The 13,172-nt window shown below is 49.4% G+C and overlaps 1 long non-coding RNA gene across 6 annotated transcripts in view; it reads left to right on the top strand.

Moving 5' to 3' along the window:
* Nucleotides 1–6,232, top strand: part of LOC140261442 (uncharacterized) — a 66,997-nt gene extending 60,765 nt beyond the window's left edge. For 3 of the 6 annotated variants that reach the window (XR_011905706.1, XR_011905709.1, XR_011905708.1), the window contains 2 exons: nt 1,665–3,909; nt 4,612–6,232. This is a non-coding gene — a long non-coding RNA (uncharacterized lncRNA). The remainder of the gene's footprint in view (nt 1–1,664; nt 3,910–4,611) is intronic. The other 3 variants (XR_011905710.1, XR_011905711.1, XR_011905707.1) reach the window with 3 other exon arrangements.
* The last annotated feature ends 6,940 nt before the right edge of the window (nt 6,233–13,172 follow it).

Raw genomic sequence — 13,172 nt, 5'->3', positions numbered from 1 at the left:
CTGTAATAAATCACTGGGGGCCCAATGCTGGTGGTATTTCCTAAAGGATCACTCTGAACTTCATGTCAAAATTGGAGACTTGTGTTCTCTTCCTTCTTCCATGGATGAGGCTGGAGGAATAGCTTAATTCATGCAGGATTTTTTTGCCTTTTTGCTGTCGTGCTTTCAAAGGCATTAGATCCTGGCTTAGATTGCAAAGCAGAGGGATCCAGTTGCAGTGCAGGTGAATCCTGCTCTGCATCTTGGTGTAGAATCCTGCCACCTGGTCGTTGTGAGGCTTTAAGACGGCTCCCAGACAAGCTGTAGGCAATGGGACTCCAGCCCATCCTTGTGGCATTGCTCAAGCAGTGCCCCATGCCCAATGGGGCTGTGAGTCCTGGTGCAACGCACGATTTCTTTGCGGCCTGTACGACGCGGGCACGAAACCTCAATGACAATTTATCAGCATAACACTGGGGAGAAAACGAATCTCTCCTTTGCTTGGGTGTCTGAGAGAGCTTTAACATCTCCAAACATGAGAGAATTCAGTCGTGAGCTTTGGAGTTTGTCAAGCAGTCCCTTTCCTCACTGCGAGGCCTCACGGCCTGCCTGCGCTCGGACAGCAGCCGTATGAGCGTGGGTTTGTCCTCGTATACCCTGCTGTGGAGAAGGCTGCTTTTAAATCTTTAATAGGGCATTAGAGCAATTTGCCTGTGATTTAGCAATAAGTGGGCAACAAGAGTGGTGACAAATGAAGCCGGGAGGCCCTAAAATTCTTTGAATATTCCATGTTTTCCTGGAACTGTTGGGAGAAGGCTGCCAGAAAGGTCTTGGCAGGTTTTCTAGGTGGCTGGCCAAGTCTGAAGCAAATGTGGATAGTTAATAGGCTAATGCAGCTCCGGTTCCAAGTCCATACATATATAACATACGTTTTTATTTAAGAAATCCCACCGCATGGAGGAGCAAATGTAGTGCTAATACATCTTCCTGCAAGAAAACGGCAAGGGAAAAAAACGCTGTCATCTTGTGAAGATAAAACAAAGGATCTTTTTTTGCCCTTGCGTTTTGGAGAGTGGAATTGTGATTTTAACGAGAGAAGATGTAGGAAATGAAATCAGTAGACAGGCAGTGGCTTTCCCATGGGGGCCCCATATTAATTGGGAATGGCTTACATAGCAATAGTTTACATCTGGGAAAAAAAGGCAAGAGTTGTTCAAAGAATGGGTTTCCATTACTAAGTTGTCTCTTCGTTGTTTAAAACTGGTAATGGAGCAGGAAAGTGATCAAACAATGATGTGCTGCGGTTGGTTGCATGTGGGCAACCCCTCCTAGCACAGAGCTAATTGTTCAGTCTGCCATGTTGCATGTCATGCTGGAATTGCAAGTGAGCATACTGTATATCTATATGAAGATAGATTTCATATGGACTGCTGCCATGCTGACATATACATTCATTAGCTATACAGCCTTAAAACTGACAATATTTATATTTGAATGCTACTCTGATAAGAACACAATCAACTTGAAAAGGATGTTATTACACTTGGAAAATCCTATTTAAAGAGTGTCATTTATTGTCATAATAGGTTAAGTGACCTCATATTCGGATTGTTTTTCTTCATTTTCAACCTCATACGAATGTTACCCTGTCTCTGTGTTGTAAAAACAACTAAATTTAAACTTAGGATGTAACAGAGCCTGCACTGCAATGTTCAGTGATGCAGAAGTACAGACTGGCACCAGGAGTGGGGAGACTGGCTGCTCTGCTTGCGTCCCGCTGCTATTTCTGGCATGCAAAGGCTGAGCGGTGTCTGCTGGCCCAAACGTAAGTCCTCAGATGTTGCTGCATCTTCCCCATGTTCTGACATTTGTGCTCTCTGTCACACGTCTCCTGATATGTGGCCTTTTAGTTTATAGTATTCTCAGCACCCGTGAAAACTAGTTATAGTACGTTAGGAGCTCAGTGTCTAGTTTCACCACAGGTAAGGGCAACAGGCATTCAGCCTTCCCCTGTGTTCAGGTTCCCAAGCCTGTTACTTGTCTGACAGCAGAACCTAAATGGTTTGGCATCCTGTAGATGCCCTGTGAGAAGAGGCTCCCCGTCCCCAGGAGCCAGCAGTCTAAACAGATAAGGCCAGCAAGAAAAGAAGGCACAGAGAGATGGAGAAACTCAAACCCTGAGCACGTCGAGCAGCAGGGCTGGGAATAGGAACAGACCTGAATTCTCACCACTGTCGCCACCACCAAAAATATTTTGGTGTTCTACCTTTTGGTTCAACTCTTAAGCAATAGACGAGACAAATATCTTTTTGTTGTTGGGAGAAATATGCTCCCCCCCCCTTGTTTAATTTAATTTAATTCTATTTTTCAAACTGTGGCAAGCGTGGGCCATAGCTGGAGTACAAGAACACCTGGAAAACTATTTTGTGTTTATCTTTGAAATAATTCCAGCCTCTCTTTAAAAAGAAAGTCACTGCTGGTGAAAAAGGCTGTGACAGAGGACTGGGGGGTGTGTAGGATGACTGTGCTCTGAGGTTCTTCTGCGCCTTATAACCTATCAGGGCTCTCTACAAGCGTTAATTATGGTTCAGAGTCATTTCTTTCTCATGTGAAATAGATATGTTACTTATTTTGGTTTTATGAAGGGAAAAAAAATGGGTGCAGACTGAGGATCCATAGTGGGTTCATGGAGGAGAAGGAAAGAATAGATCTCTGGACTGCAGCAGGCAGGCTCAGCCTTTCCATCTCTGTACAGTGTGACCCGTACACTTTTTGCCTATTGAAATGTAATTCATTCTAGCCCTGTTTTAGCCCCATGGACTTCTAATTTTAATTTAATTTGCTACTCTTCCTGCTGGGTCAAATTCCCAAAATGTCACTAAACTTTGTGCCTGTTACTGACATTGGATCTGGGTTCAGACTAATAGGGCTCCATCAGTTAGTAACTGAAATACCTGAAAATCTGTCAGACTTTTGGTATGAGACCTCAGATCTGAAGGAGTGTTACCACCAGCTCAAAACCGATCAGATTTATCTGAAATTTTAGTGAGTTTCTTGGAGCTTTGGTCATGTTTTATGTGAATCAAGCCTTACGCGAGACTCCTGGTGGACCAGAAGCTATGTGAAATACGAGGGCTTTCAGGTGCTGGATGTGGTATGGAAATGGCAGATCATTCAGGAATAGATGTTAAGCATTAGTGCGTGACTTCATCCAAACAAGTTTGAGTTTCATCTTGAGTTCTGGAGTTTAGTTAAATCCAGTATGTACAGGAAAACTCACATTCAAAAGCAGATTGCAAACTCCCCATGGACAAAACACACATAACTCCAGGTACTGCGTTCCTGCTTTTCGTGCTCTTTCTTTGATAGGGAATGAATTAATCTCTGTAACCTTTCTTTCAAATCCCTCTGTTACATCCACTGACCTTTTGTTGAACCCTTCCCGTTTTCCCAAACTTGGTTTTAAATAAGGCACGGAATGATGCCGAATTCCAGGAGTGTGGTGCCTTGGAGGTGAACAACTCTGCCTCATTTGCTTTTTTTCCTTGCTTTTCTCACCTTAGGATAAATTGTTTTATGGCTTTGTCCATAAAATAATGACTGTATTTCCGTTATCTAGAGGTTGAAAGCTTCAGAGCTCAACGGTCTTTTAGAAACATGTTAGCAGAATTGGAGTAAGGTGGGAAACGAAATACAACTATCCCCTCTCTAAACTGAGTCACTGTCAGGATAGACCTTCTTGGGTTTGAAGGTGAGAGCTGGTGGGTGGGTTGGGTTAAAAGGACTTCCTGGGGATGAAATGGAGTTCTACAACCATCAACCATACTGCATCCTCTTTGTCAACTAACAGGGTTGAGGATAACAAGAGTAATCTGGACAGAGCAGCTTTCTTCTAAGGGCCTCAGAACTCCAGAACTCTCTGTGGACACGGTAAGCTTTAATGTGATGGTTTTATATATGGGGAAGCAGGGTGGAAGGAGGTGAAAAGCTACCTTGGTGTGGAATTGGACAATGCTGTACAGGACAGGGCGGTTCAAATTGGAAGCCTTAGATTGTCCGACTCCTCACTTGGTAGTTAGTTCTGGTCATGCCCAAACCATGACACTTCACCCAACCTTTTTTTTCTTTGCCATGGGTTTGCCCCACACCACGAATCTGCACCTTTCCTCAATCACTGCTAGAATTCTTCATTTCTATTGGCATTTTTTACTCCCTTGAAGACGTGTTATTGTCTCTTAAAGTTCTTCTCCTATCACCTCACATATAGAGGAGGCAGAACTGATATTGTTACAAACATTTCCTAAATGTTGTCAGTGTGGTAAAATTACCAATTTCACTTTTTCTCCTACGGGAGAAGAAAAGGCTTCAGTTGGTCCATAGTGAAACTACTGACTTGTCTCAAAAACACCTCGAGGTTTTATAGTTAATGCTTAAGTCCCTAAAGCATCCCCTCTGGCTGAGCCTCCCTTCCCTTATGCGTTTTCTCCTTTGAACCTCTAATTCCAATTCATTTCAGAAAAGAAATCGTCATAGTTTGTCTGCACTCTGCTTTCTGCTCCAACTGTGCACCTACCAACGTCTGCTTTGAACCCGTGTCCGTGATTAAATTCATTCTTCCTTTCTGTTTTCCAGCTTCTCTCTGCAAAATGGCTCTCACTCCATTTCTGTGAGAACTCTTCCCGCAAACCGGGTCCCTAAGAGGATTAGTGAAGGGGATACCAATTTATTTATACTCACCTCAGCATGGTAGCGGCCAAACACTGTAAGTTGCTGGATTATTAAATGGCCTGTAGCACATGAAAGAAGCTTCAATCTTCTGGTGCGGTTCAGAGCGGACAGGTGCCTGCAGCACAGCTGCTCTGAACTGAGCCCCGGTTTTGGCAAGGTTATTTTTTCCTTTTTGACCTGCTCACATTGGTAGGATGAACAGGTGTGCTCAGAAACAAATGGACCGTGGAGATTTGGTCCCTTTTTAAAGGCAAGACCAATTTTCAGGCCTCCTTCAGTTGCACTTTGCTGGGGGGAAAAAATAGAACTAAAGGGAGGAATGGAGAGTTAGGGAAACCCCTATAAAACCCCTCAAACTTTGTTTAAGTTACAAATTCTTGGCACTCCCAGTGCTGGCTGATGCTGCCATTTATGTTTTCTTCTGTAGTGCTTGGCTTGCATGGTCCCAAGCAGAGTTAAATGCATTTCAATGACCACAAGAGGATGACGCCCTTGTTTCTTTGTGCCAGCCTGGAGGCCCTTAGGTGCCACAGTTTAAGTCCTTGAAAAACAAGGCTGCTGGACTCTAGTAAATAAAGTGTCCGGATGTCAGCAATGATTCATAAAAGCAATTAAAAAAGGAAAGTGCCATGCTGCTGAGCGTAATGTCTTGAAGATGTCCTTAAGAGTGTGTAATGCTGCAGACAGGAGTCAGTGGGTAGTGGATTACCAATCTGTTTCTAGCATAACCCTTCTTTTCACTTGGTTCTCATGATCAAAACTTTTGAGATATATATATATATAGGTAGATGAATTTTCCTCATTTAGCCATTGCTTCAAAATAGGGTTGGGTTTCCTTTCAGTGCTACCCTCTTGCCTTACAGTCCCGACCTTCCACAAGGCACAGAGCACCCCACTTGTGGTGCCATTTGCAATAAGCAAGATAGAACTGTGTTACAACACGACTGAGACTCTTCTTGCATGCAGAGATGCCCAGCGTGGCCTCATGGCCTAAGCAAGAGGTAGGCACGCTCTGCAGACATCTCCCTGTGTGGCTTTCCCACTCCTTAACTAACCTGTGCGCTCCCAGCCGTGCTGCTAGCTCTGCCCATTGCCTTGCCTCCTCCAGCTGGATGCCTTTTGTTTCTCTTGGTATCTGCACGTGGTCCAGAGCTGGGGCTTGGCTCTGCTGTGCCCTTCATTAGACCAGGCATATATGCTAAGGGAAGCAAAATAGTTTACTGATTTATCATGGATCATTAGATGGAGTAACTATTCTTAAAACATCACCAGTATAGATACAATAATTAGAGATGTGCTTTTGTTAACATTGCCAGCCTCTACCCTCTTGTACAGTACCCTTGGGTACTAAATAATTACCCACTTTGTGTGGTTATCTAGCTCACTAATTACCCACAAAAATTGGGGTCAGGTGTTAAATGCTTGAAATAAGTATCCTCCAAAGGCTTGGTTAAATTGTGTAAAGAAATTATGTGTTTGCAGCAAAACTTAGGGGGGAAAAGAAAAAGAAAGAAAGAAAAAGAAACTTTTGTTGTTGTTGGAAGGAAGAGCAGGAAAGACAATGGATGTAAATTGTCCTCTGTGATGGCAACATCTTGAGCACAGCTATGATGCTGCGGATGGAGTCTGTAAGGGGAAGGGCTGGAGGGTACGGTCTCTCTCATCCTCTGCTTCTCCCATAGAGTCTGATTCTTCCCCTGGCCAGGCTGATGTCAGTGAGGGTTGCATTGGTATACATGATAAATGAATGCATGGATTCCTGGGCTGCCTTTACTGCATAACTCCCCCCTCCTCTGTCACTCAGGGACTTCTGCATTGCACCCAATAACTGAATTATGCATCGTATATGTATTTCCATGCGTTTATTTGAGCTGTTTCAAACTCTCTGTGCATGCAGAATCTCATTCCAGGGCTGCTGCTCGTAAAATGTAACTCGCTTTGAGTAATAATTTAATTCCTGCGTTCAGGGAGTTACCCCAGTGAGTCAAAGATTTCTAGATAGCCCCACCCTCCCCAACTTCCCGAACACTTACACTGCAGTCACTTTCTCTTTGCCAGACCCACACAAGACGCCAAGCCAGCCAATATCCCAGGAGGCAGCTTGTCCTGCCTGCCCCGTTTTAGCCCCAGGGAAATAGGAAATAAAGCCCCGAGAGCCCCGAAACCAAAGCCTGCGAAATACCTGGCGTAGAACAGAGGGATATTGAATAGCCGGTCCTCCTAACCTGCTGTCTCACACTGGGGCTCGCTGTCTGTAGCACAAAGGAAATTGATTTAAGTGGAAACGAAGATGATTCTGAAAATCCCACCGTGCAACCTCGGGATCTCTGGCCGCATAGATATACCCTTAACGCTGCAGTGCTGAGCACCTGCACAGCGCCCTGCCTAACAAAGGAGCTGCCTTATTTATTTATTTCCTCGTCGCCTTTCGGTGCTTTTCTCCCCTGCGGTTCCCACACAGGCAGGCTGGATAGGGGTCCGGGTCTGGGTATTATCAGTGCCCCCTGCTCCGTGGCTCGGGGGAAGGAAGGGGGGTGTCTCAGGTGGTGCTTTCTGGCCAGGGCTGTGCCCATCTTTAGGGGCGTACCTGCGTTCTGCATCCCTGCAGGCATCAGCCCTGCAGAGCACAATGCAGATTTAGTCGTCATCTTTGTCTCCCCCCGCTCCATCCACCACCACCACCACCCCCCCCCGGCCCCGCTCCCCGCTGATGTTAACTGTCTGTATTATTATTTATTGTTATCAAGGGATTTGGTTTGATCAATGAAGTGTATATACGTCTGACGGACATTCGGGGAGGAAATGCTTGGAGAATGAGTAACATGTCTGCAGTGGAGGGTGTGTGTGAGGAGAGAGAGCAGCATCGGTCCTAGAAACATTGACTGATGAGTTCATTTTAAAATCCAAGGGCATCTAGCTGGTAAATTAGCACATATTGCAAATCTAGTCTGGTGCGAGAGGCAGCGGCTCTGCCATCGAGCAGGGGGTGGGTGTGGAGGGGTGGGGGTCGAGGAGAGGAGATCGTCAGCTCTAAAGTCACGGCGGGCAGGAGCCGGGCGGTCCGCCTGCCTCCACGCAGACGCGGGGCGTGCGATTTCCACGGGGCGGCTGCGGGCTGCAGTGTGGCGGGGAGGGGAGCGGGGTGGGGGGGGGGGAGCGAGGGAGAAAGATAGCAGCGGTGGATTTTATTGTTTTAAAATCCAGCTCCAGCCAGAGGGATGCTCGGCGGAGAGCTGCGGTCCCACCACTCCCCCTTTCCTTCTTCCACCCCCCCCTCCATCCTCCTTCCTTACCCCCCCCTTCCCTCCCTCCCCTTCTCCCCGCAGCCCCGCGGGAAGGTGCCGGCGGGGTCCCGGGGCCGCAGGCAGGGGCTGCCCGGCGGCGGCGGGGCCGGGGCGGCCGCGGCGGTTCCTCCCGGGAGCTTAAGGGATTATTGGGGAGGGGGGAGCGGGTCGGGGTGTGCGCGAGGTTGGCGGCGGCGGCGGGGGGAGCCGGGTCCTTATTCTGTTAAAGATTTAAGTAGGCATGCAAGGAATCTCTAGGATAGTTGGCAAAGGGCGAGGGTGGGGAGGAGGGGGGGGAAGGATCCAAAAGAGTCTGTAACCAGACACTGAAGCTTTCCAGGAGTGAGAGTGTGTGAGAGAGACGGAGACAGAGCGAGAGGAAGAGAGGGGGCAGTGTGGTCTAGTACATTTTCATCTGGTCGTTGATTTGAGCCTGATGCTTGCTGTCCCTCAACAGCCTCCCTTGCCTGTATTTTTTCTTTCCCCCTCTCCTCTCCTTTCCCTTCTACTTCATCGAAGCCTAGGGGAGCCAGTAAAGATTAAATGTGCTTTCTAAAAGGCAGCCACTTCATGCAGCTATGTCTGCTCTGCCCCCCCCCCCCCACCTCAACCCAGCCGCCCCCCCTGCCCCCCCCCCTTCCACTCCCCCTTTTATTTCGAAATTAAAAAAAATAGAAAAAAAAAATAGAAAAAAAAAAAAAAGGAAAAAAGCGAGGGGGGAGAAGGAAGGAGGAGGAAGAGGAGGACTGGAGTTTAATGATGTCGGGACTGGCTGATCCAGGAGGAGGAAAAAAAATAATAATAATAGGAAAAAAAAAACCAAAACCAAAAAGCAAACAAACCCCAAAAAGATTTTGAGAGCCTGGACGAGGAAGGACTTTGGTGAATGGGCTCAGACTCTCGAGGTGAGAAAAGGACGGGGTGGGTGAGGATGGGGCGGTGGTGGTGCCCGGTGTCGTGCGGGGCGGCTGCGGGGCGGGGAGCGGCGGGGCCGGGGGGGGGTTCTGCTGTCGGCAGCGGCGGATGAGGAGCCGCGGATATTATGCATTTTTCGACTCGGGCCCTCCGGTACGTTTGGGCTTCTCCCCGGTTATGCCGCTGGGCCTAAAACGGTCCCAGAGATGGGTGGAGGGTGCAGATCCATATTATTTATTTGGGGGGGAGAAGGGGGGGGGGGAAAGAGGGGGGGGGGGTTGGGAGAGAGGAAGGGGGGGAAGAGGGAGGAAAGGGAGGGAGGGAAAGGGAGAAGAGCGGAGAAGGAGGTGGCAGGCTGGGGACGAAATCCTGCTCTCGGTTATGGCCGGCGTAAATTTCCATTGGCTGGGGTTGCACAAGGTGCTCGGAGAGGAGTCGGTGCGGGATGGAGTCCCTTTGTGTTTGCGGGTGCGTGCGGGGCGCGGGGTCCCTCCTGCCCTGGGTTTCTCTCCAGGTTTCCCTCCGGAGCCCCCGGGCCGCAACGGGGCTGCGGCAGCGCTGACAGCGCAGGGCTGGTCCCGCTCCGGCCGCCCCCGGCTGCTGCTGGGGGGTGAGGAGCGGGCCGCGGCGTGCAGACCCCCCCCCCGGCCGCGTCCCTCCGCAGCGATCATAATAATAACAACGACGGCGGTGGGGAAGCGCGGAGGGGAGGAGGAGGAGGGCGGCGGGGCGAGGAGCTGCGGAGGAATTCGGTTCCTTTTCCCCCCTTTTTTCCTTGATATATTCCCTTAAAAAAAAAAAAAAAAAAAAATGTTTTAAAAATGCAAGCGGCTTGCCCAGCTGCACACACCCACCCTCGCCTCCCTCCCCCGGCTTGCGCACACACCGCACGCTCGCACTCGCTCAGCTCGCCCGCGCTCGCTCGGGTGTCAAAACCCGGCGGGCACGCAGCCCGGTCCGGCTCGGCGCTGCCCTTCCCCTGCCCCACCACCCGGCCCCCCCCCCCCCCTCGCTACCCCCCGAGCTTTTCCCCCCTGCTCTTGGCGCTGAAGAGTGGAGCCTCCCCCGCTTCCAAATGGTGAGTTTCTACCTGATTTTCTCGCGGCTCGGGGTTTTTCTCCATCCCCGCCGGCCGCGGGCTGGCGGAGGGGGCGGGGAGGCAGCTCCTTTATGCTGCTGCACGCTTTGTGCCAGGCGGCTGCAGGGAGAGCCTGCATATTCCTGCTCTTATTTCTGCATTCCTTTTCGTTGAAACAATGAAAATAATTCCGTCACTGCTCCGAACTTCCCTTTCTTTCTTCCTCTTCGTTATTTAATGCATTCGTCGCAAGCGACCTTGATGGGAGCTGTAAGGAACCTGCCGCGCCTTGTCATTTTTTGTGTGTGTGTGTGTGTGTGCGAACGATTAAAACTGGAATGTATTCTCTCAACACAGGGTCCTTAGAGAAGCTCTTTCCTTCCACCTGTGTGTCCTGTTTTGTAATGTTGAGCCAGGAATTGAACTTGCCTGCTGTTCTTTCCCTCTCTCTCCTTTTTACCTTTTATTTTTTGCTCCCCGGTTTCTGCCAGGAGTAGCTCGTTGCGCCCCTCTCAATCCCTGAGACCCTAACTTGTGATGTTTAGCTTTTAAATCCACGGGTTAGGCTCTTGGGAGCTGTGAGTTGTGCTTTGACATCTTTATTTTAATTTTCTAAACCTATCTATCCGTCTATCAAATGTATCCGCGGGTCTATAGAGCCGTATATACACACACATACAGCGCTGTTCCTTTTAAAGGGTGGGCGTGGGGGGGTGGGGGGGGTGTTGAAAAAGCAAAGTGCAGCTCTTCCTCATGGCAGGGCAGTGGTGGCCGCTCACCTTCCCAACCTCGCATGAACACAGCGTTGGTTATGCCGGAGGTTTCTCTTAGTGTGTGTGTGTGTGTGTGTGCAGTGATCGTGCAGTGATGCTGTGCGGGGGTGTGTGCACACACACGGCGTTGTTACATCCACGCGTGTGTAGATAAGAGACACGCGGGACGGCTGCATGGAAACACAGCTCTTAGGTGTGTGTATAGAGACACACACGGGCGATACGTGTGTATGAATATGTATGGGGGTAAATATCCCGAGATATGTATATATATATTTACATACGGGGGTGTATTAATAGCCATAGACGTGTTTTCCTGCTGGGAGAGCTGTGCTTTGCTGCAGGCCGGTGCGCAGCATCATCTCTCCTTGCTATTTTCCTCCTTGAGAGCAGCACGGAGTACCCTGAGAGCGTAACAGTAACAGCTCGGTACATTGGTGCTTGACCTCAGCTGAAATCCCAGCATGCCTCATGCTTCCAAGTTTAAAACCCAACGATTAATCTTAGAAATGTGCTCTACGGAGAGAGGAAAAAATATAATATATATAGATATAAATATATATCAATATATATAAATATCCAGCCAGGAGAAAGGTCGGATCTCACCGCTTGTTAGAGCGAAAATAAAGAATAAAAATGGCTGCGTGCACCCCTGGTTGGAAATGACTGAAAGAAACAACCAGCAAACGCTGAACTTTTGTTGCAGTCCTTTTCTGGAACGTCCAGCTTTCCTGGTTTTGCAGTTCCCAACGCGATGTAAATGTCAAATGTTACGAGTGTTCCCGCTGCTGTTTTCCTCCTTAGGTTTTATATATATATATATATACTGCTGTAAAACTAATTGTGGCTGGATCTGTATTTCTTATCTGTGTTGTGCAAGGCGATTTGTAACGCAGTTACTGTACCTCGTTACGGCACCGAATTGCTGTCTGATATCTCAATGCAAATGCTTTAACTCCGACCACAATGCACCGAGAATGAATCGATGGTGCAACGTCGGGTTCCCTCAGCGCACACCCGACGGTACCGTTGTTTAATAGGGATCGAACTGGAAAAGGTTCCGCTCGCTTCTCGGTGCTGTTTATTTTTTACTTTGGATTGACGCTGTAATATTACTGACCGTTATGAAAGCGATGCCGACGGAGCCGCGTTTGTACGTTAACCTCGAATTTTCGAAGCGAGAAACCTAGCCGAGCGTCCCATTACCTGCTGGGCAAAGGGAGCGGAGCCCACCTTTGTGCTGACCCCATCCCCGCGCAGGGCACGGACAGGCAGACAAAAACTACTTTCCCTTTTTTTATTATTATTATTATTTATTATTATTATTAATTATTTTTTCCCCCACCAGAGCCCGTTTGAAACCCAGCTCGCAGCTCGGGGCCGCGCTTTGTTGCAGCCCCCGGGGGCGGTTACGGCGCTATTGTCTGCGCGCTGCCGCGGGGCGATGCGCGGCTGCGGAGGGGGCGATGCGCGGAGCTGCGGCAAAACAATGGCCGGGGGGGGGGGATGGTGAAGAAAGGGGGGGCACCGAGGAAAGGGGGGGCACCGAGGAGGACGGGGGGGAGGCGTGGGGGGTTCTCCGTGCTGCAGAGGCAGCGCCCGCTCCCCTCCCCGCCGGGCGCGCAGCGCTCAGCTCCGGCGCAGTGAAGAACATAATTGGGAGCGGGTTCAATCACTACCAGTCTAGACTCGCCCAGACACATCAATTAGAGGGGCTGGCGGCTTAAAGGGACAGAGCGGCTGCTCCGGGCCTTGCTGCTGCAAGGGGAAAAAATAATAGGAACGGGGTAAACGAGAGTAAAGAAAGCGTACTGTAATAAAATAGGGAGGGAGGTCACAAAGCGGGACTCCCATCCTTTGCTTTTCCAGGTATAACGAAGGCGTTTTTCTCGCCCCTCGGTTCCCAGCGCAGGTTCCGCGGGGCGCTGCGCCAATGTCAGCGTTCCCCCGACCGGAGCTGCGGTATTAATAGCCGAAGGGAGGGAGTGCTGGGCTGGGAGCTGCGGCTGAGCGCTGCGCTTCTGCGGCGTTCTTTGCCTTCTGCAGACAAAAGGAGGGGTGTCGTGCTCGGGGTTCGCTTTGGCGTGGTGTCCGTAGAGGTGAAGGCAGAGCTGGTCTTAAACCTGACACCGTTCCTTCAGTGCTGGTTTCATTCCGGTACGTTTTTAACCGGGATGAAAGCGAGCTGTGGGCAAAAAAAATAAAAGCAGTTTTGTGTTCGAAGAGGAAAATGGCAGAGAGAAATAAATGTTGAATTAATGGAGAGAAGGAATCGGGCTCGGTGAGGATCGAGGGTCGGATTCAGCTCTACCAAATGCCAGGCTGGGGCTCGTTGCAGTTAGGGGTATATATGGAATATGCCATCCTGACATTTAATTTAACGCATTCCCAAGTATTCCGCGCAACACGTACTGC

Source organism: Excalfactoria chinensis, chromosome 21, assembly GCF_039878825.1.
Source record: "Excalfactoria chinensis isolate bCotChi1 chromosome 21, bCotChi1.hap2, whole genome shotgun sequence".
In the NCBI taxonomy this organism is placed as follows: Eukaryota; Metazoa; Chordata; class Aves; order Galliformes; family Phasianidae; genus Excalfactoria; species Excalfactoria chinensis.
The sequence above is the reverse complement of the archived record's forward strand: the minus strand, read 5'-3'. Positions and strand labels throughout refer to the sequence as shown.